This window comes from Neoarius graeffei, chromosome 2 (assembly GCF_027579695.1).
Source record: "Neoarius graeffei isolate fNeoGra1 chromosome 2, fNeoGra1.pri, whole genome shotgun sequence".
Lineage (NCBI taxonomy): Eukaryota > Metazoa > Chordata > Actinopteri > Siluriformes > Ariidae > Neoarius > Neoarius graeffei.
Window position 1 is genome coordinate 25,792,533 of NC_083570.1, and position 22,156 is coordinate 25,814,688.

Sequence of the window (22,156 nt, forward strand, 5' to 3'; positions counted from 1 at the left end):
GTTGCCCTTTTTTATTTTTTGGAGTTTTGTTTTCAAGTAGAGGTCTTATTTTGTCCTGGGTTGGTTCAGCAACATGCTCCGCCATTTTGTTTTTCTCTACTCATGGTATATGAGTTGATAAACTCGTAGTAGAGTAGCCAACCAGAGCGTGTGATTGCTCATATCCAGTGAATGTGGATAGAGAGGTCATTGGTTAAGTTTCTGAGGTAGTAATCAGAATGTTGTGGGTTCATATTTCAGGACCACATTAGAACCAATGTTGGGCTTTTGAGCAAGGTCTACTCGACTCTGTTGAAGGTAAGACATTACAGGTAGAAACCACAATTTTTTGTTCATGTATGAGTAAGCTCTGTCCACCTGGCATCCATCCATCATCCATAACTGCTTATCCTGTGCAGGGTTGTGGGCAAGCTGGAGCCTATCCCATCTGACTATGGGCGAGAGGTTGGGTACACCCTGAACAAGTCACCAGGTCATCGCAGGGCTGACACATAGAGACAAAGAACCATTCACACACACATTCACACCTAAGGCTGCTGGGCCATAGAAGGTTCACGCTGCACGCTGCACGCTACACGCGTGTAAAGAAAAGTGGACAAACGTAGCATGACTTGCTCTGGGCCATAGAACGGCATTCACATTGCACGCTGCATGCTGCACACTTCACGCGTGAAGCGAGAAATGAACATGCACACTTTTTTCTAGGCGTGAAGACGGAAATTCCAGTCAATGCATGCGGTCACCGCCGCGCCAGCCAATCAGAACGGGTCTAGGGAGATAACTCTATGCTTTCAGGGGAAAACTTCAGAAAAAATATAATTGAATGGTATAATTGAAAAATAGTTCTTCATCGGGATTGTCAAGCAGATTATAGAATGTTCGGTGAAATTCACCACGGGTTTCTCTCAGAAGGAAGTGTTCTCGGCTCCAAATTCTGTTCCTTTTTCTCTTCCTCTGTCTCAGTAAAAGCAGAATGAGGCAATCGTCGTCATCCGAAGAGTCCATATTGTTGGTTACTCGGTCAAAGTAGAACAGACGCAACACGTGAACATCCAAGCATGAAGTTTAATGGCCCAGGGTCCGGTTCTTCACGTGAACGTGTAGCGTGCAGCGTGCAGCATGCAGCGTGCAGCGTGAACCTTCTATGGCCCAGCAGCCTAAGGTCAATTTAGAGCCACCAATTAGCCTAACCTGCATGTCTTTGGACTGTGGGGGAAACCGGAGCACCTGGAGGAAACCCACGCAGACACATGCAGAACACGCAAACTCCACACAGAAAGGCCCCTATCGGCTGCTGGGCTCGAACCCAGAACCTTCTTGCTGTGAGGAGACAATGCTAACCACTACACCACCTGGCATGTTAAACATATACATATGGGAAACATTTATAAACATGGAAATATTTTCATATTCAATTAGATAATCCTCATTTGTATAATAACTCTACATTTTAAAATTTCCAATCAACAAAACTACTGTGTGTTAAAGATTGACTGTGATATCTATAGCTTTAAAAAAAATGTACCCTGTTCACCTGTAGAGGCTTGGGTTAAGGAGGAAAAAAAAAAAGTCCAAACTCCAACCAATACACCTGCTGAGACAGGTCCAGTCCTGTGCATTCAATGACGTCACAGCCGCGCTGAAGCACTCTGATTGGCTAATGGTAATCTGCGACTTCACCCCGCCCCCTTCGTGTTTATTGAGTTGCCAGATTTGGTTTAATTTCCGTTTCATTTGAGTATTCTTGTTCACATTCTTTCGGATAATGTATTATATTTTTATTCAAGTAGTTATACGTGAAAATTAAAATATACGAGGGGGTCTGGTTTGTTGCAGAACCACGAGTGTTGTGAACAGTGCGAGATTATTTTTGCATTATCTGGCAACCAGGCAATCGAGTTCATTGTGGGAGTCGGATGGAGGCTGGTGGAAAGAGAAAGAGAGATCATAATAGAGGGATCTGCGGGTTAGGACATCTGTGTGCGCACTTTAACTTGAATGTATCTTGACACACAGCTATTAGGGTGTATAGGAACCCAAAGAGGAACCAGGTTAGTAACCTACACTCTGATTGATTATTTCATGATTGTTTCTGTTTTGGGGAAAGTGCTTTAGATGTTAATGGAGGCTGCCAAAACGTAGGAAACGACTGGCACTGTTTCCGTTCTCAGTTTGCACCCTGCAGGGAGTCTGTTTTGTCTACTGTGTGTTCAGTTGTGATATTTGTTAATTTGACAGGTATTATTATTATAATTATTATTATGCAGAAATCCCTGTTGCTACCCTCCTGATCTGAACAGCTGATGGTTTCTAGATCCAGCACAAATATTACATGTATGTATGTATGTATGTATGTATTATTTACATATACTCATGAATACATAAGCATGTATGTACTTTTTAAACGTTCACTGAGACACTCATTGAGACATCCTGCTCTGTCCAAGCAACACACCCAGTCCAACTTACCTAGCTTGCTACCTGGTCAGGTGTGTTAATAGTGGAGGAAAAAACACCATGCAGATACCACTAAGGGTAGGATGTCACTAGGAGTACACCTACTTAGCCAGGTCACAAATCAGAGGTTGTTTGTGCTGGATAACTTTCAATGAAACGTTGTTACATGGTGGTGCGGTGGTTAGCACTGTCGCCTTACAGCAAGCAGGTTCCAGGTTCAAACCTGCTGATCGCTTAGGGCTTTTCCATTTTGCGCTTGCATGTTCTTGTGCCTACATAGGGGTGCTTCAGTTTCCTCCCACAATCCAAAGACATTTGGTCAACTGGCTACTCTGAATTGCCCATTGGTGTGAGCGTGAGTTCTTGCCCAATGTCAACTTGGCGATCTGGTGGATAAGCCGACTGGACAGAAGAACATCAGTATATGGAAGAAACCAGTGCAAAGTGTTATTTTCATACTGTACACTCAGTCACATCTTGCAGTTAAGTTAAAAAAAATCACCACAAGACCAGTGGTTAAAATTTGTCTCATGGGTGAATTATAAAGTGCTGTAATAGTTGTTCTAGTGTCAAACTCCAAACAGAACTAGCCTCTACGAATGTTCTTCAAGCTCTAGTCTATTTCTGTGTGATTCAGGATATTGTGAGATTTTATGGATGCTATTGGGAAATTCACATCCGCATTCCTCTTTGTTCCTTTCAATCTTGTTACATCCTTCATGGTAGACTGCCCCTCCCAACATATATTGATCAAATGGTATCTCCAGATCTGTGAAGCATGACCAGTGTGTCCACAATTTTAAAAACGTTGTGTTAGTGTTGGAAATCACTACAATGGACTGGCGACAGGATCAGACCATCCATGGTCTGATCCTGCCTTTTGGTTCAGATAGCGTTCCTGAGATTGGATTCCTGATCATGGCTATGGATTTGCCATCATCCTGACCAGGATAAAGATAATGATCAAAGAATGACAAGGTTTTAAATGGCTTCCTGCCTGTAAAACATGTGAGAACCCCTGATTTAAAGAATACCTGGTTACGGCGATGGGCCTGGGATCATGACCGTGTTGCCATAAACTTTAATGATTGAGACAATCTAATGGAATCAAAAATTCTGTCAAACTTCAGTGGTGCTGGAATCACCAAAGTGGTCCATTTATTCACCTGTCCTGGACATTGAATCTAATATCATCATCATGAACATGTTGAGTCATCAGCATGAACGCAGTATTATTGTAAATATATTTGGTTCAATCTTGGTCTGTTTCCAATCATAACTTCTTCTAAAGTAGCTGACTCTCTTTCTCAGATATAGTAATTGGTGGTGAACAATGGTAGTTGTTTCCTGTGAAATGGAAAGAAGTGATCATTAACTATTCAGCTCCTAGTGATGTGCTTCATTCAGAGGCTTAGCCTTTGCCCTGGCTGTATACATGACTGTTTTTTATGGGTGCACTGACGTTCAGTGGAGGTCATTATGATAGAATTGCACTTCCCGTGTCTCCAGCATGTTGTTAACAGTGGAGTAAAGGGCACAGAAGGGCTGTGCATCTATCTCAGCAGCATCATTCAGATAAATGCTAGATTGCTGTAACATTTGCTTGAATACCAAGGAGGTGTAGATCTCATCATATATTAGTAAGCAAAATTTACAAGGTAGCTGAGGTGTTCAAGTCAAACATAATTCTAACATAAATTGTGGCTTCTGTGTCTTTTTAAAGTATAGAACTATGGCCAACTTTTCATATAGTGCTCCAGGCCGCCATGTTGGATATAGAGATGGTGTTCAAGCCTGCGCTTTAGCTTCCAGAGTACTGGGTGTGTCCCCTTACCAAGTCTGAATGTCGTGACACACCTAGATATGCTGTCTCTAGCTTTTGTGACTCACCTGTTAAACTTGGTTTAAAAGCTGGTTATGGTTCTTGAGGAAGTCTAACACTCCCAAGATTGAGTGTTGAATAATTTTTTTTTCTTTGGGTAAAGAAATGTTCTAACAGGTTAATGTTCTATGACTTTGGAGGCAGTGTTGTCATTGTGGATGTTCTGTGTTTGATACCCACAAATCCTATTGTTTTACCATCACTACATGACATGAGGGTTGAATCCAGAAGCTCTGTTCACGGTCGCTCCCTTTTTTTTTTTTTTTTTGACATTCACAGCACAGACTAATGACGATCAGCAAAAGTAATTCCTATTTTATGTATTAAAATTGACAGTCCAGCAGTTGATTTTTCTCAGAACGTTGGTCCAACATCTTATTATATAACAGCAGTCCTATAAATAACTTGGTTGAGTTGTGCTGAAAACAAAATGCATAAGAGCCCCTCCAATTTCTTAGATCATTAGTTCTTGGTTGCAGACCAACAACCTTTTGGTGCTGAATGCAGTCAATTTCTGGAACCATGTCTATGGAAAAGGGCTAAAAGCCTCCATGTTGGTATTGGGATTTAAAGAGTTGAACGTATAGTTTGCCATATTTTTGAGTAGATGCTAATTTGACTACAAGATTTCATGGAGTTGAACACTTAAGACTTCATCTATTGGACTTGTCTTAAACTCTGTTTGACCTACTGACCAATCAGTTATCCTTCAACCATTTAACTATTTTTATTTCTCTTCATCAATGCAATCCTTGAGCATTCATTGACGCAAACAAGCATGGAAGAGTCTCATTAGGCTTGTCATAAGTCTGAGCATTACATTTACTGTGAGAATGTTGTTGAGTGTGTGCGAAGTGGGAAAAAAAAATTGTATTTCATTTGTCGACTGCTTGACTGTTGGTACAGATCAGATATCTGTATCTGTCTGTAGCTATGTGAACAGGGCGGTGCTCCGACCACATCCAAATGAAGCCAGCCTCTGGTGTGTTCTCTCTTTAGCACCTTGCTCGAAATCACTGACTCAATAAAGTGTACGCTGGAGTCGATGATTGATTGTAACTTGTATTCCGCCATTAAATGTAGAGGAGGAATGTGACAATGGCTTGTTCATCTTAATTTACCCACAAATGTATTTATTCCACTTAGTGTTCGGAAAACCAGCTACCGAATTTGGGATACAATGACATCCTGAACTATTTAGTATTTGGCTTCAAACTTGAAAAAAAATTCGCAGCCCATTAGATGGTGCTTCTTGGGCTGTGGCCCAGTGATTGAGAAACACTGCCCTAGAAGACCAAGATGACTTTATTTGACTCATTTGGTCAAATTATTGATGATTGTAACTCGTATTCCGCGTCTATTATATGTGTTCTGACAAAAAAAAAAAAGCCTCAGTGGTCAGCAAATGAAAAGCTAGGTGGATGGAAAAACCTAAGTATTTACCTCCTCTGTTTTCTAGAAATTTCAATTTATTTTCCTTTCTCTAAATAAACCCTGTAACAGGTGTTCTCAACCTTTACTGCTTTGGGGTCCACCTATGCAGACTTGTACCGAGCTGGAGCCGATTAAAAAAGATCCCCAATTATTTTGGCTTATCTATTCTATTAGAATCTAATAATCTATTGTAAACTGTATTAACAGGATGCAACATCATTCCCTGTTACAGATTAGAATTAAATAAATGCAATAAAAACATGTTTGTAGGTATTGTATTTAAAACTGTATGGATGTGCCAGAAGCCAACATGAAACCCTTGCAGGGCATTCTCAGTCAAAAGAGATTAATGATCCAAAAGTGGAATCTGATCGATTAACACGAACTTATTGCCATGTTTGTGTTCAGAAAACAAGCAAGTTATTAAAACAAAGAAGTGGATATAGAAACCATTCAGTGGAATTAGATCCTTACACATTAACACAAAAGGTTTTCTCCTATGAAAGAAAAACGTACTAGCTAAATTTGACATTAGTAGAATAAAATTTAATCATGTAGCAGTAACTAAATACAAAGACAATAGTTATGCATACTATTAATTAACTTAATGTTAAGGCAATTAACAGATAATCAACAGATTTTAAATTTGTTTATTTTTAGTCTTTTGTATTCGTAATTATTTGTATCTGTACATGCACGACCCCACCAGCTCTGCTGATCAACTTATGTTTTAAATTAATTCATTCATTCATTACGAGCTGGAAAATTACCCATCTGTTGAGTTCCCCGACGTCTTAAACTGCCTGATGCTGCAGACATTGTTCCACACAGACGCACACATGAAAACCTGGATGAGCATGGAGGCATACAACTTTTTATATGTGGCTGTGTTAAAGAGCTGGGGATCAGAACACTACAAGATGAATCCTATATTGTTTTTGCCCGAGTAAGGAGGAATTTCTGGGCTTTGTGTCCGCATCTTTGTGATGGTTGGTAGGATGCTACAAGTTTTGGTATTGGGTGTAAACAAACAGCCGCTTGATTCTCAATCCTCCCTGCTCTTCTCTTCCAGCAGGCATCACGGATCCATGTAATTTACCCACAAACGTATTTATTTATCTCTCTCTCTGTTGGTGTGCTCTGTGTGTGTGCATGTGTGCTCTGTTAAATCCTAGTTAAATGTAGAGGAGGAATGTGGCAAAATAAAGGCTTATTTGTCTTAATTTACCCATAAATGTATTTATTCCACTTGAAAAGTGTTCGGTAAACCAGCTACCGAATTTGGGACACAACGACATCCTGAACTATTTAGCATTTGGCTTCAAGCTTGGGGGGGCTTCGCAGCCCATTAGGTGGCACTTCTTGGGCCATGGCCCAGTGCTTGAGAAACACTGCTCTATAAGACCAAGATGACTTTATTTGACTCATTTGGTCATAAGGCAACTTTCCTTTGACAAAATTTATGGAATAAAACACAAGGTGTAGTATCCTAGGAAAATTCTTTTTATGCCTCCACCATTGTAAGGTGCAGGAGGCATTATGTTTTTGGGTTGTGTGTGCGTCCGTCCCAAAACCTTGTGAACGTGATATCTGAAAGGCTAATGAAAGGAATTTCACCACACTTTCACCATTTGTGCGTTTGGGACAAACATGAACTGATTAGATTGAGATCAAAAGGTCTAAGGTCAAGGTCACTGGGAGGTCAGGTGTCTGTCCGAAAACCTTGTGAACACAATATCGCCAAGGCTGATACAAGTAATTTCACCAGGTCAAGATTACTGTGAGGTCAAATGTCCATCCCCAAATCACAACTTAAGGTGTGTAGTCTACCAGGCGGAGGCATCCCCATCGACACCGTTGGCGTCGAGTTCTGTCTAGTTTTGTCCCCCCCCCCCCCCCCCCCCATGTAGAGTTGCATTCACATTGTGGAACATCTGCAAACCAGGTTTGCTCTTTTTATAGGTTATGCTGTATCATTTTGCTCACATTTGAAATCAGTACACAAACTTGCAGCTTGTTCATGCTACCATGAAACCAGAACATGCTCCATTCTCTCTATTTTTATGCCTCTGCCACCGTAAGGTGCAGGAGGCATTATGTTTTCGGATTGTCCGTGTGTCCGTGCGTGCGTCCGTCCCGAAACCTTGTGAACGCGATATCTCAAAGGCTAATGAAAGGAATTTCACCAAACTTTCACCATTTGTGCGCTTTGGGACAAACATGAACTGATTAGATTTTGAGATCAAAAGGTCTAAGGTCACTGTGAGGTCAAATGTCTGTCCTAAAACCTTGTGAACACAATATCTCCAAGGCAGATCAAAGGAATTTCACCAAACTTTCACCATTTGTGCATTTGGGGACAAAGATAAACTGATTAGACCTTTTGATCTCAAAATCTAAGGTCAGGGTCACTGTGAGGTCAAATGTCTGTTCGAAAACCTTGTGAACACTATCTCCAAGACTGATACAAGTAATTTCACCAGGTCAAGATTACTGTGAGGTCAAATGTCCATCCTCAAATCACTACTTAATTGAGGTTTTTCACCCACGTGACCAAGTCATGTGAGGCTGCCATTTTGGACGTCACTGCTCGAATCAGTTTGAATGCGAGGAAGGCGACAAACGAAAAACATAAAAGAAAAAGGAGCGAGATGCAGAAAACACGTTCACTATCGAGCGACGTAGGGCATTTACAGGGCGAGCAGAGGGAGAGGTATTTGCAAAAAATTGAGGTTAGCAGGCTTAGAGAACGACGTTTACCTGCTTCCACCAGGATTGTTCACTGACGTACGGAAGTACACGAAGCCCTCGTCTTTACCTGACTTCGGCCTACATGATCTGTATACTTATGTCGTTAAAAACCCATCGCCATACACAGATATTGATCTGAAAGCGTATGAGTTTGGATGCCTACAAATATTTTGTGTCAGGCTGCGTAACATGCCTACATCAGTGGGTCGTCCCTGGAGCTGGTGGTCGCCATCTTATTACAGCTAAGGTTTGTTCACATTTTCATTTACTTTCGGTCCTCAGGATAAACAAAATGTTATTAAATGTCATTGAAATAACTTCTTAGTCTGTTGAGACATGGCCCGTTATAAATTTGCTGTTACCAGGCAATGACCAAGAACTGTATTATTAGGGTTGGTGTCTGTGTTGTAGCAGTGTACTAGCAGCTAGCTGTTAGCACTAGCTAATGTCAACAACATAGCTAGTATGTTACTGTAGCAATGTTTACGTTCAGTCATTTGGATGACTGTTAAAACCTTTCAGTCTCAAGTTTTTCCTTTACTGTATTTACTAGTTTACTGTAATTATGATCCGGCAGCTATTTACACCGGATCCAGTGTAAATAGCTGCCGGAGCGCGCTCCGGCTTGCTCCCCCTCAAATTAAGCAGCGCGCTCCGGCTTGCTCCCGGAGTGCGCTGCTTAATTTGAGGGGGAGCAAGCCGGAGCGCGCTCCGGAACCTCGGCCGGAGCACTCCGGGAGCAAGCTGGAGCGTGCTGCTTAATTTGAGGGGGAGCAAGCCGGAGCGCGCTCTGGCAGCTATTTACACTGGATCCTGTGTCTGTAACATGTTTGGTTTTTTTTCAAGCTGGTTCTCCCTCTCTGTCTGCAGCGTTAGTATGTAGCTTGACCTTCAAAATGGCGGACACTGGGGCGTCACGTGACCCTGTGACGTCAGGTGAAAAACCTCAATAAGGCGTCTAGTCTACCAGGCGGAGGCATCCCCATCGACGCCGTTGGCATCAAGTTCTATCTAGTTATTTTTTAAAAGCCCATGGCAGAAAACCTAGTTGTAGCTTTACTTCTGGCTTTTTCAAAGCATGAACACTGAAGACTCCTTCCAAAAATGGCAAACTAAACATCTTCTTGAAGATCAACAGTTACACTTTTTTTTTTTTTTTTAAAGCTTTTTATATGAATTGTCCACCAGTGCAATTCCTTGTGTAAGTTGTCACTATATAATGTGATGATAATGTGTATAAATATAAATTTGTGATTTGCCTTGCCACCATTTTCACAGCTGCTGTTCTAGAATATGAATAATCACCATCACCCATCAGAATGGAGAATTCAGCAGAGCTTTGGTGCAGTTGTTGCTGTGCCTCAATCCACAACTTTGGTGTATAATTTGGAAAATAAATTGTTGGTAATTTGATAGCTAATGCATCATTTCTGGTTAATGCATACTTATTTCCTGTCTAGAATTATTTAAATGGCCACATGACGTTGGTTAATAATGAATGGCAAATGCTTCACTAGTGTCTGCCTGCCTTTGCACTGTGTACGTTGCATTCCTGTAATCTTTCTGTAACCCAAACCTTTTATTGGTGACATTTCAGCGCACAGAGATAACTCATGCAAGAAATGAATAATTAAGTGTGTGTGTGTGTGTGTGTGTGTAAAATGCAGTCAGTGTGTAAATGATGGTATTTAATTCGAGGATTGGAGTTATGGAGTTTTGTCCAGTTTCATTAAGAGGCCTTAGCTAAAGGAGACCTTGACCTATTTTATTAAGGCACAGTTTTGTTCATGCTGTTATGGGCCTGAATGGAGGAAACCTTGTCCAGCATTTTCTATGGACATGAAATCACTGACGCTGGACTCCTTCCACTTACTTAGGAAAAACAAGAAATTTATTTCAGATAGATGGCAAGTCAAGCTTGTATGATGTGTTGTCTCTTCTTAATTTTGCAATGAAATTATGCATATATCATGTTTCATCCCTGGTGAAAATCTTTCAAGCTGTAAAATTCTTTGTGAGGGTCTTTGAGGATCTTTGTTGAGGATCTCAACAAAGATCCTCAAAATATCTTCAAGGATCTTCAATTTTCTTGCCAAGATCTTCAAGGATTTTAAACAAAAATCATATTCAATTCCAAACAAAATTCTTTATTGATGCCATCATAATGTATGACATTTCTGGTAGAAGTCAATCGATTGACCAAGAGATCCTTTCAGGATCTTTGAAACCTTGAAAAGTCATGAAAGATTCTTTCAAAGACCCTTTTAAGATGTTGGCTATTCAGGATTCCTTGGTATATCCTTATCCAATTCTTATATAATTATGTAAATTATAATGGAAGATGATGCCGCGGACAGTTGCTTCAGTACTTCGCTCTCTCGTACTTTCTATGTTTTTGTGCATTTGTTGTGTTTTTTGCGCTTCTTCTCTGGTCACATACTCCAGAGAAGAACTCAAACATTGGAATAACCACCAGTAAAGTTTTTTTTTTTTTTTTTCCCCAATCGATCTGGAAAGTTTTCCAGAGCTACCTGTTGGAGCAGCAACTCTCTGTGGTCTCCGCCAAGGACGCCGGAGACACCAGGGGAAGTGAGCCAGCACGCTCGTCAGGCTGAGGCAGCAGGGGTTTCACACTGTGCTCTCGTCTAGTCACCTGGCTAATGTCCGCTCTCTGGCCAACAAGATGGACGATCTACTGCTCCTCAACACAGTCAACACGGATTTTAACAGATCTGCTGCCTTGTGCTTCACCGAAACCTGGCTTGGTGAGCACATCCCGGACACTTCTCTCCACCTGCCTGGATTTCACCTGCACTGAGCGGACCGCGAAATGGAGCTCATGGGGAAAATGAGGGGAGGCGGAGTCTGCTTTTACATTAACAAAGGTTGGTGTACTGATGTCACGGTTCTAAATAAATCATGCAATCCTCATCTGGAGACATTATTCATAACTGCAAACCATTTAATGCTCCGCGAGAGTTTTCCTCGTTTATTCTGGTTGGAGTCTACGTCCCTCCTCAGGCTTGTGTTACTGAGGCATTACAACACCTGGCTGACCAGATAAACAACATGGAGAAAAAACACCTGGACTCTTTGCTCATTGTTTTTGGGGACTTTAACAGAGCAAACCTCAGCCACGAACTGCCGAAATATAAACCGCACATTAAGTGTCCCACCAGGGACACAAACACTCTGGACCATTGTTACACTGTTTTAAAGGACTCCTACCACTCTGTCCCCCGTGCAGCCTTGGGACTGTCTGATCACTGCATTGTTCAGCTTATCCTGACCTCCAGGCAAAAGCTGAAATCTGCTAAGCCTGTGGTAAAGATGGTGAGGAGATGGTCCGATGAGGCCATAGTGGAACTACAAGCCTGCTTTGACTGCACTGATTGGAGTGTTTGAGGCTGCACCTTCAGACCTGCATGAATTGACTGATACCGTGACATCTTGCATCAGTTTTTGTGTGCGCGCGCGCCTACCAAGACCTTCCGCACATCAACTACAAAACTCAGGCAGCTTTGCCAGGCCAAGGAGGAGGCCTACAGAAGTGGGGACAGAGTCTTGTACAAACAGGCCAGAAACACACTGACGAAAGAGGTGAAAGCAGCTAAGAGGAGCTATGCTGAAAGGATCAAAAACAGCTTTTCAGCCAACGATCTGGCGTCAGTGTGGAGAGGCCTGAAGAACATCAACTACAGGAGACCATCCCCCAACACCGCAATGAACCATCAACTGGCTGACGAGTTGAATGTGTCAAATCTGCAGTAAAACACATTCACACCTCCCCCCCCCCCCCCCCCCCGACATTAAAGACTCATTTACACCCCCTGCTATTCTGCCTCCTCTTGCCTCTGACCCCACACCAGCACTCAAGATCTGTGAAGAGGATGTTTGTCAGCTTTTTCGCAGACAAAAGATCAGGAAGGCACCCAGCCCAGACGGTATGTCACCCTCCTGTCTGAAGGTCTGTGCTGATCAGCTGGCCCCCATCTTCACCCAGTTCCTCAATAGATCCCTGGAGCTGTGTGAAGTCCCCTCATGCTTCAAACGCTCCACAATAATCCCAGTTCCCAAGAAAACCACCATCACAGGACTGAATGACTACAGGCCTGTAGCCCCCACATCTGTAGTCATGAAGTCCTTTGAGAGACTGGTGTTGTCACACCTGAAGGTAATCACAGATCCCCTGCTGGACCCCCCCCTGCAGTTTGCCTACCAGGCAAACAGGTCAGTGGATGATGCAGTCAATATGAGACTGCACGACATCCTGCAACACCTTGACTCTGCAGGGACATATGCCAGGATCCTGTTCGTGGACTTCAGTTCGGCGTTCAACACCATCGTTCCAGATATCCTGCTCACCCAGCTCACTGTGCCCTCCTCCACCTGTCAGTGGATTATAAACTTCCTGACTGACAGGAAGCAGCAGGTGAGGCTGGGGAGCATCACATCCAGCACCTGGACTATCAGCACTGGCATCCCCCAGGGGTGTGTGCTCTCCCCACTGCTCTTCTCCCTTTACACCAACGACTACACCTCGAGACCTGTCTGTTAAACTCCTGAAATTTGCAGACGACACAACGGTCATCGGTCTCATCCGAGACGGTGACGAGTCTGCATGCAGATGGGAGGTTGAACAGCTGGTCTGTTGGTGCGGTCAGAACAATATGAAGCTGAACATGCTCAAAACTGTGGAGATGGCAGTGGACTTCAGGAGGAGCCCCCCCACCCTGCCGCCCATCAACAACAACATTGTGACTGCTGTTGAAAGCTTCAGGTTTCTGGGTTCCAGAATCTCCTGGGACCTGAAGTGGGAGACCAACACAGGCACCATCATCAAAAAGGCCCAGCAGAGGTTGTACTTTCTGCACCAGCTCAGGAAGCTCAACCTGTCTAAGGAGCTGCTGACACAATTCTACTCTGCCATCATTCAGTCTGTTCTCTGCTCTTACATCACTGTTTGGTTTGGATCGGTCACCAAACAGGACAAGAACAGACTGCAACGGACAATAAGGTCTGCAAAGAAAATTATTGGTGTCAGCCTGCCCTCTATCCAAGACCTGTACCTGTCCAGAGTCAGGAAACGGGCAGGTAACATCTCTGCAGATCCATCACACCCTGGTCACAAACTGTTTAAACTTCTCCCCTCTGGGAGACGCTACAACAACCAGACACAAGGACAGGTCCTTCCCCCCCGGCTGTCTCTGTGATGAACAGCTAAAACCGGACTCAAATATCAGTACCATCAACTGTGAAATATCTGCACACTCGTATTCTCATATTTACCCTTCTACATGTACATAGCTTTTTTTTTTCTACGCTTTTTATCTGTTTGCACTAAGAGAGCTAAGTGAAACTGGAGTCAAATTCCTCATGTGTTCACATACCTGGCAAATAAAGTATTATTATTATTATTATTAAATCTCGATCTGTTTCCATCCTTACCAATTCTGTTCAATTAGGATAATTTTTAAAAAATTGAAAGGTCCTTGAGGATCTTAAAGGATCCTCACAAAGATCTTGTAAAGACCTTGACAAGGATCTTTACAAGATCCTGATTAAATCCTTGAGAATTCCAGTTAAGACCTTTTTATAAGATCTTGGAGGAACTTTGCAAAGGTCTTGTGAAGATTTTGACCAAGATTCTGATCACATCCTCAAAGATCTGAACAAGATCCTTAGAAGGATCCTTCTGAGATCTTTGAAATCCTTGAGGATCTTAAAGGATCCTTGCAAAGATCTTTGCAAGGCTCATTTATGAGGATCTTTGTAGGATCCTTAAGATCTTTGTCAAATCCTTGAGGAGCTTTACAAATGATTTTGCATATGAAGATCTTTAAGATCCTTTTAAGGATCCTATAAAAATCCTTATCTTTAAGGATCTTTGGTAGGTCTTTGACAATCCTCATGGATCCTTAAATTCCGAAGGTATTGAAGGTGTCGGACCTGTTCTAGAACAAAGGCAAATCACAGGTTTATTTTCATGTGTTCATTCTAATACACTATCCTTCCTTCCTGTGCCAGCACCTGGTCTGCCATCTAAGTACCTACCAGGCCCTTAAGGTACATTTGCGTGGTGCTGATCTCCGTTTCTATAGCTCCAGGCTCTCATCTATTACATAGCTAGGGTTACAGTGGGGGAGCTGGTCCTCTGGTAACCGCAGGAGTTTGACTCCCTACTCGCATCTGTATTGCGGTGTGCCTTGCTAGATGGCAGTAGGTACCTTTTTTTTTTTTTTTTTTTTAAATAATAATAATAATGGTCTTTGGTATGACCCGACCGTGAGTAGAACTCATTATCTCCTGGACGAGAGGCGGGCATGCTAACTACTTGGCCAGCTCACAGTTACTATTTCTGTAGTCAAGGTTAATTAATAGAAACTTGTATATTGGATGTGCTCCATAATCTGTGAATAATAATTACCAGAGTAAAATCATGTTGTTTCACAAAAAGAAACCTTGTTTAACAGGTATGTTTTTATTTAACATTTATGGAAGGAGTCTCCAGTGTTTGTTACAATCCAAATTTAAAATTTCCGTCATGGAAAATGCTAAGAAGGGAGGATGTTGTATTTTGTGGTTTTATCTGTAGAGATGTGTTGGGGTGGGTTTCTATTATATTTATTTATTTAATTTGGGGGGGGTTTGATTATTTGCCAATTCTCTTTCTCTGAGACACATGAAGCGAAGCTTAGCACTTCTGCTCATGCTATCTCAGGAAGAATGTGCTATCTACCCTCTTTCACATACATGAGCTCATAGATGCCCAAAATTGGTTAGTGTAGCTGTTTGCCATCCCTCCCACCCAGTTTTACTCTCTAGGACAGTTGCTGGCTGTGGCTTTTAAGGATTTGAGGTATTGATTGATAGGGTAAAGGCTCTTCTGTTGTGCCACTTGGGAGCCCAGGGAGCGACATTTATGTTTATAGCTGTTATAACGTAAGTGATAACAGGAAGTAACTTGTGGTTTTGGTTGGTGAATAACACTATAAACTGATGTCATTGTTGAAAAAATGTAATCATTTGAGTTACTGATTTACTCAACAGTCCTTGCTTTATTCATTGCTTTTATAGACAGGAAGTCAAATTCAGAGTTCCTGGAAGGAATAAAAGAATTGACTGACTTTTTATTTTAATATAAAATCAACTTTCCAATTTATTTTTGCACACAGTTTCTTGAAGTAAAGGCCACCCAGTGCTTTAGTCATTATCCTTCTTTTGGTCATGAGTCATGGTTTCTCAGGTTCTCCCACTGCATCTTTTCTCTGAAGTTTTGCCAAGTTGGACTTGATAAGCGGTGGAGGAGTTCTGTTGAGTTTTTTTGTGTATCAGTTTTTGCTGTTCAAGTTTTATGATGTAATTTTTTTTTTTCTTTTTCTGGCTGCTTTGGTCATGGGAAATGTCTTCGAGGACCTACTTCCTCTTATGGGACATCCTGAAATCTTTCTCTGTTTATCTTGGTGGCGCCATGACTGCTCTGGTTCTGTTCATTTTAGAGTCGACTCTCTCACACTGGGGTGTATCACTCCAAACCAGATGCTCTGTTTCAGGAAATGCAAGCCTCTATCATCTTCGAGTGAGTCTTAGAGAATCAGGAGTCTTAATCTTGCAGAATCCTGTTAATTTGAGTTGTACAAAGGCAAAGTCTTGTTAGGTTATCTGTGAAAAAGTCAAGTCAAGTTTATTTGTATAGCGCTTGTAACAATAAACATTGTCGCAAAGCGGCTTTACAGAACTTGAACGACTTAAAACATGAGCTAATTTTATCCCTAATCTATCCCCAATGATCAAGCCTGTGGCAACGGTGGCAAGGAAAAACTCCCTCAGATGACATGAGCAAGAAACTTCGAGAGGAACCAGACTCAAAAGGGAACCCATCCTCATTTGGGCAACAACATTAACAGTTTTAACATGAAGTCGTTGATTGTTATAACTCTTCATTGATGGAAATTTGAGTGCAAAACTGTTCATGACAGCTGCAGTCCTAAAGTTAGCAAGTCGACTGTCGTCCGCAGCCATAAAAGCTTTACTGTATGTGTCCAGAGCATCCTCCAAGTGTGACTTTCAACTGTCCACATGGGGCTGTCCTCCACAGGAGTGATGTGATGAGACTCCAGCCAGACACAGGGCACTAGGATGGATCAGGCAGGTCCGAGGAGCAGAAGAGGTCAGCATCTTGATCCCAGGACCAACATGTAACTCAGAGGGACAGATGGGGGGGGGGAGAAAACACAGGTTGTTAGGTATGCCCAATGTCGCCTGAATAAGTAGGAACAGTATACATATTGCACGGAGTACAAGCAGGGACCCCGGCAACTAACTATGACAGCATAATTAAAAGGGGAGAGCCAGAAAAATAGGATACCATGTTGACCTTCATCCCCTCAAGGTGCTTCCGTCATGCCATTAAGGGTAAAGAATGGTAAGGAGATTGTAGAGTCAAGATTACTTACTTGTCTGTATGGATTTCCTTCCAAAATATAATTGAGTGTACAGTATATTGCCTGCGATTTTCTTCATAGCTTTGGTTTGGCCTTTTTTCAAAGTTCTGTTTGCTTATGCTGCCTTGTATTGTTCGTTACCTCTGGGAACAGTGCTCCATTTGGCTTTGATGCCCATATTCTTTTCAGTAACTCGTTTAAGCAGTGTATACCGAGCCTATTCCTTTCAAAGGCTACAACCTAATAGTCCAAGTGGTGTGTGTGCTTTTTTTTTCCCCCCCTTCCGTCCTCCCCCTCCCCTTTCTTCTCTTCTTTACCAAGATGCAGTTCCTCATCCATTCCCTGTACTCTTTTTAAACCATTCTACAACTCATTAACTTTTTTTTTTTTTTTATTCATGGTGTCACACTATAGTCAGGACCTTTTTTATTGGCATTAGAGTTTGACCGGAACAGATAGGAATATGGCTCGTCAATCTTTAAGCTCTGTAAAATGTGTGGACTGAGCGCTGTGGTTAGGTATTGAAGTACTTGTATTGCTTGTGTCAGCAAAAACCAAGGTGCCATCCTGAAAGTTCATGGTATTCCCAGAAGAAGAAGATATTCATTAATTACCTCTGCCAACTTTTGTTGGAGGAGATTGTTTTCACCTTTTGTTTGTTTGCCTGTTCCCAATATAACTCAAAGTAGTGAATGGATTTTGGTTAAATTTTGAGGAAAGATGGGGCAAGGAACAATTGATTTTAGATTTTGATGCAAATCTAGATTTGTGTGTATGTATGTGTATATATAAAAATATTATTTATGAATGTGTGTGGATGTTCTAATATGTGCCTTGCCAAAGGTGTGCGCTCTCTGGAGTGCTTTTCTAGTTCTTATTGTGTTGCAAAGAAATGATTCTGTGCTGCTTTAAAGAGACTGAAATGTTAAGTCTCTAGGGTGTGACTTTTTTTTAACTCTAGGGCAGATTCTTCACTTGTTGTAAGGTGTGACTATTTAAATGTGTTTCCATTGTTATGGTTTTCACTGGTAAGGTGTGTTTTGTGTACAAGATTTCTAATGTGATGGTTTAATGAGTAAAACAAATCTTTTGAGGTAGCATCTTGGGCAACAAAATTCTTTTTTAAATTGGGTACTTGGAACGACAAGCTCCACCAGATTCCTTTTAAATGGCACTGGTTACGCCCTACCTGATGAGCACAGTTGTTGGAAGATAATGTTACTTTGCTTTCACTTTATATGGAATGTTACACAGATGGGAAGATGTGTACATTAGCCAGGTTCATGAAACTGGTTCTGCAGTTATTGTTTATTATAATACATACTTCTATGGAATAAAAATATGTATTCTATTCTCTTCTAATGGGTTTCATTCATTTGGTTTGATAGCATGCGATATTGTTAGCATATCATTTATCCTACATGTATTGCAAGATACCTTTGTCACTACAAGTACAGTGAGATGTCATTTGGAACAAGCTAGCAGATGCTCAGTTAAATTTACTAAAGTATAAAAGTATTTATAAAAAGTATAAAAGTACTTCAATTACAAATTAATACAAATATACACAGTAAAATCGAGGTAGAACAGAGTTACTGAGGTAATATGTACAAATGAAGGAGTAAGATTATGTATATGATAGTGCGTGAGTATTGCACATGGAGGAATATTGCACTAGTGTTGATATAGTAATATACAGCACAGAATATACAGTAATATACAGAACCAGTCAAATGCCATGGGCTGTATTGCCCAGTATTATAGCAGCAGCAGTGAGTGGAGATGTGCTGTTCAGACCTGTGGATTAGTTGGGGGGGTGAGTTCAACAGTGTGATTTAGCTATGGGGTAAAAACTATTCTTCAGCTGGGCTGTGCGGGTGTACAGAGTTCTGTAGTGCTTTCCAGATGTCAGAGGGCTAAAGAGTCCATGTCCAGGATGGGTTGGGTCCTTGATCATGTTTTTGGCTCTGCAGGTGTGCCGGGTGTAATGGATTTCTTCCACTGACGGAAGTGGAGTGCCTGTGAGCCGCTGAGCTGTTTTTATGATGTGCTGCAGGGTATTTTTGTCCTCCAAGGTGCAGCCCAAGTACCACACAGTGATGCAGTATGTGATCACTGACCCTATGGTGCACCTGTAGAAGTTCATGAGCAGCTGTTGAGGCAGTTGTGCTTTCCTCAGGAAATGGAGCCTCCGAAGACCTTTTTTTAGCCAGTGCCGAAATGTTTGTGGTCCATGATAGGTCCTGGCTGATGTGTATGCCAAGAAATTGGAAATTCTGGACTACCTCCACATTCTCACCACTGATTGTGTGGTGGCCTCCATGCTTCCATCTCCTGAAGTCCACAATGAGTTCTTTTGTCTTTTTGGAGTTAAAGACGAGATTGTTGTCTCGATTCCAGCTTCTTGACCTCTTTCCTGTAGGCTGACTCATTGTTATCTGAGATCAGACCTATCACAGTTGTATCTTCTGTAAACTTGATGTTGGAATCATGTATGGGTTTGCAGTTGTATGTGAAGAGGGAGTAGAGGAGGGGGCTAAGCACACAACCCTGTGGTACTCCAGTGTTCAGAGTGGTGGAGGTGTGTTTACCCATGCGCACAATCTGTGGTGTGTTGGTAAGAAAGTACAGAATCCAGGTGTGTGTTCGTTCAGTCCAAGGCGCTCCCCATGTATTATGCCACTTTCCTCAGTGGAGAATGAGTGTGCAATATTGCATGTTGTTAAGATATGACCTCACATGTCGGAGCTTGTGTGAATGTCCAGTGACAACTTTTCTGCTGCGCGTGTGCAGAACCATTTGTTTGTCTGCCGGGAAAGGGAAAAGATGAGGCTAATCCAGTGCTACAGCTAGGATTAGTTATGCTATAATTAGTTTACTTATTTATTTAGTGCTTAATGATGTGCTGAACACCCGAAAGGCTATCAAAACTTCTATATTCTTCACGCATATTTACAAGAGAAAAACATACCAACGGACATCGAAAAACTGGAAAAGAGACACGTGGGAGATGTAAAACTTGCACGCTAGTGAGTGACTGACAATTTGTAAACAAACATGGCCGTGAGGTTTGCTTCGTTGAAAGCAGATGATTTTGAGAGAATTTTGGCTGCCAGGTCGCTCCATTGTGTGTAGATGTTGATTTTAAATGTAACTAAGTAAATTACATAGGGAAATGAATACTTAAAGTGCATATCACGGGTAAATTCAGGAGCAAGATCAATGTAATTCTCCTATTTTATATTAAACTTTGGTCAAATATCTGTCGCATTTTGTGCAATATTTTTTTTATTAATTTATTTATTTATTTTTTACCTTGCGCATTACCAGAAAAATTCAGTTGAAATCAAGCCATTTGAGGTGAATTCGTCTGCCTCTGAAAAAACTTGGCATTTGGATTTCCCGGCAAACTTTTTTTTTTGTGATGTCACGTGCGGGACGCCTCCTTCTGAATCCTACGTCAGTGCTGGTTTGTTTGAGAAAACGACCTGATGGTTTTCTGCAAATTTCTTCAATGTTATCATGTAATTATTACAACCCCGATTCCAAAAAAGTTGGGACAAAGTACAAATTGTAAATAAAAACGGAATGCAATTATGTGGAACTTTCAAAATTCCATATTTTATTCAGAATAGAACATAGATGACATATCAAATGTTTAAACTGAGAAAATGTATCATTTAAAGGGAAAAATTAGGTGTGGTTTTTTTTTTTTTAAATTTCATGACAAAACATCTCAAAGTTGGGACAAGGCCATGTTTACCACTGTGAGACATTCCCTTTTCTCTTTTTACAACAGTCTGTAAACGTCTGGGGACTTAGGAGACAAGTTGCTCAAGTTTAGGGATAGGAACATTAACCCATTCTTGTCTAACGTAGGATTCTAGTTGCTCAACTGTCTTGGGTCTTTTTTGTCGTATCTTCCGTTTTATGATGCGCCAAATGTTTTCTATGGGTGAAAGATCTGGACTGCAGGCTGGCCGGTTCAGTACCTGGACCCTTCTTCTACGCAGCCATGATGCTGTAATTGATGCAGTATGTGGTTTGGCATTGTCATGTTGGAAAATGCAAGGTCTTCCCTGAAAGACGTCATCTGGATGGGAGCATATGTTGCTCTAGAACCTGGATATGCCTTTCAGCATTGATGGTGTCTTTCCAGATGTGTAAGCTGCCCATGCCACACGCACTAATGCAACCCCATACCATCAGAGATGCAGGCTTCTGAACTGAGCGCTGATAACAATTTGGGTGGTCCTTCTCCTCTTTAGTCCGAATGACACGGCGTCCCTGATTTCCATAAAGAACTTCAAATTTTGATTCGTCTGACCACAGAACAGTTTTCCACTTTGCCACAGTCCATTTTAAATGAGCCTTGGCCCAGAGAAGACGTCTGCGCTTATGGATCATGTTTAGATACGGCTGCTTCTTTGAACTATAGAGTTTTAGCTGGCAACGGCGGATGGCATGGTGAATTGTGTTCACAGATAATCTCATATCATCTCTAGCCGCTTTATCCTTCTACAGGGTCGCAGGCAAGCTGGAGCCTATCCCAGCTGACTACAGGCGAAAGGCGGGGTACACCCTGGACAAGTCGCCAGGTCATCACAGGGCTGACACATAGACACAGACAACCATTCACACTCACATTCACACCTACGGTCAATTTAGAGTCACCAGTTAACCTAACCTGCATGTCTTTGGACTGTGGGGGAAACCGGAGCACCCGGAGGAAACCCACGCGGACACGGGGAGAACATGCAAACTCCACACAGAAAGGCCCTCGCCGGCCCCGGGGCTCGAACCCAGGACCTTCTTGCTGTGAGGCGACAGCGCTAACCACTACACCACCATGCCGCCTTCACAGATAATGTTCTCTGGAAATATTCCTTAGCCCATTTTGTCATTTCCAATACAGAAGCATGCCTGTATGTGATGCAGTGCCGTCTAAGGGCCCGAAGATCACGGGCACCCAGTATGGTTTTCCGGCCTTGACCCTTACGCACAGAGATTCTTCCAGATTCTCTGAATCTTTTGATATTATGCACTGTAGATGATGATGTGTTCAAACTCTTTGCAATTTTACACCGTCAAACTCCTTTCTGATATTGCTCCACTATTTGTCGGCGCAGAATTAGGGGGATTGGTGATCCTTTTCCCATCTTTACTTCTGAGAGCCGCTGCCACTCCA

The 22,156-nt window shown here is 42.0% G+C and overlaps 1 protein-coding gene across 5 annotated transcripts in view; it reads left to right on the plus strand.

The window, feature by feature from the left end:
* Positions 1-1,896: 1,896 nt before the first annotated feature.
* The window catches only part of myo6a (myosin VIa), a 249,236-nt gene continuing 228,976 nt past the window's right edge, over positions 1,897-22,156 (plus strand). For 3 of the 5 annotated variants that reach the window (XM_060914026.1, XM_060914029.1, XM_060914030.1), the window contains exon 1: positions 1,898-2,051. The gene's annotated coding sequence lies outside the window, so the exon portion shown is untranslated. Of the gene's footprint in view, positions 2,052-2,267; positions 2,335-22,156 lie in introns of all 5 variants that reach the window. The other 2 variants (XM_060914027.1, XM_060914031.1) reach the window with 2 other exon arrangements.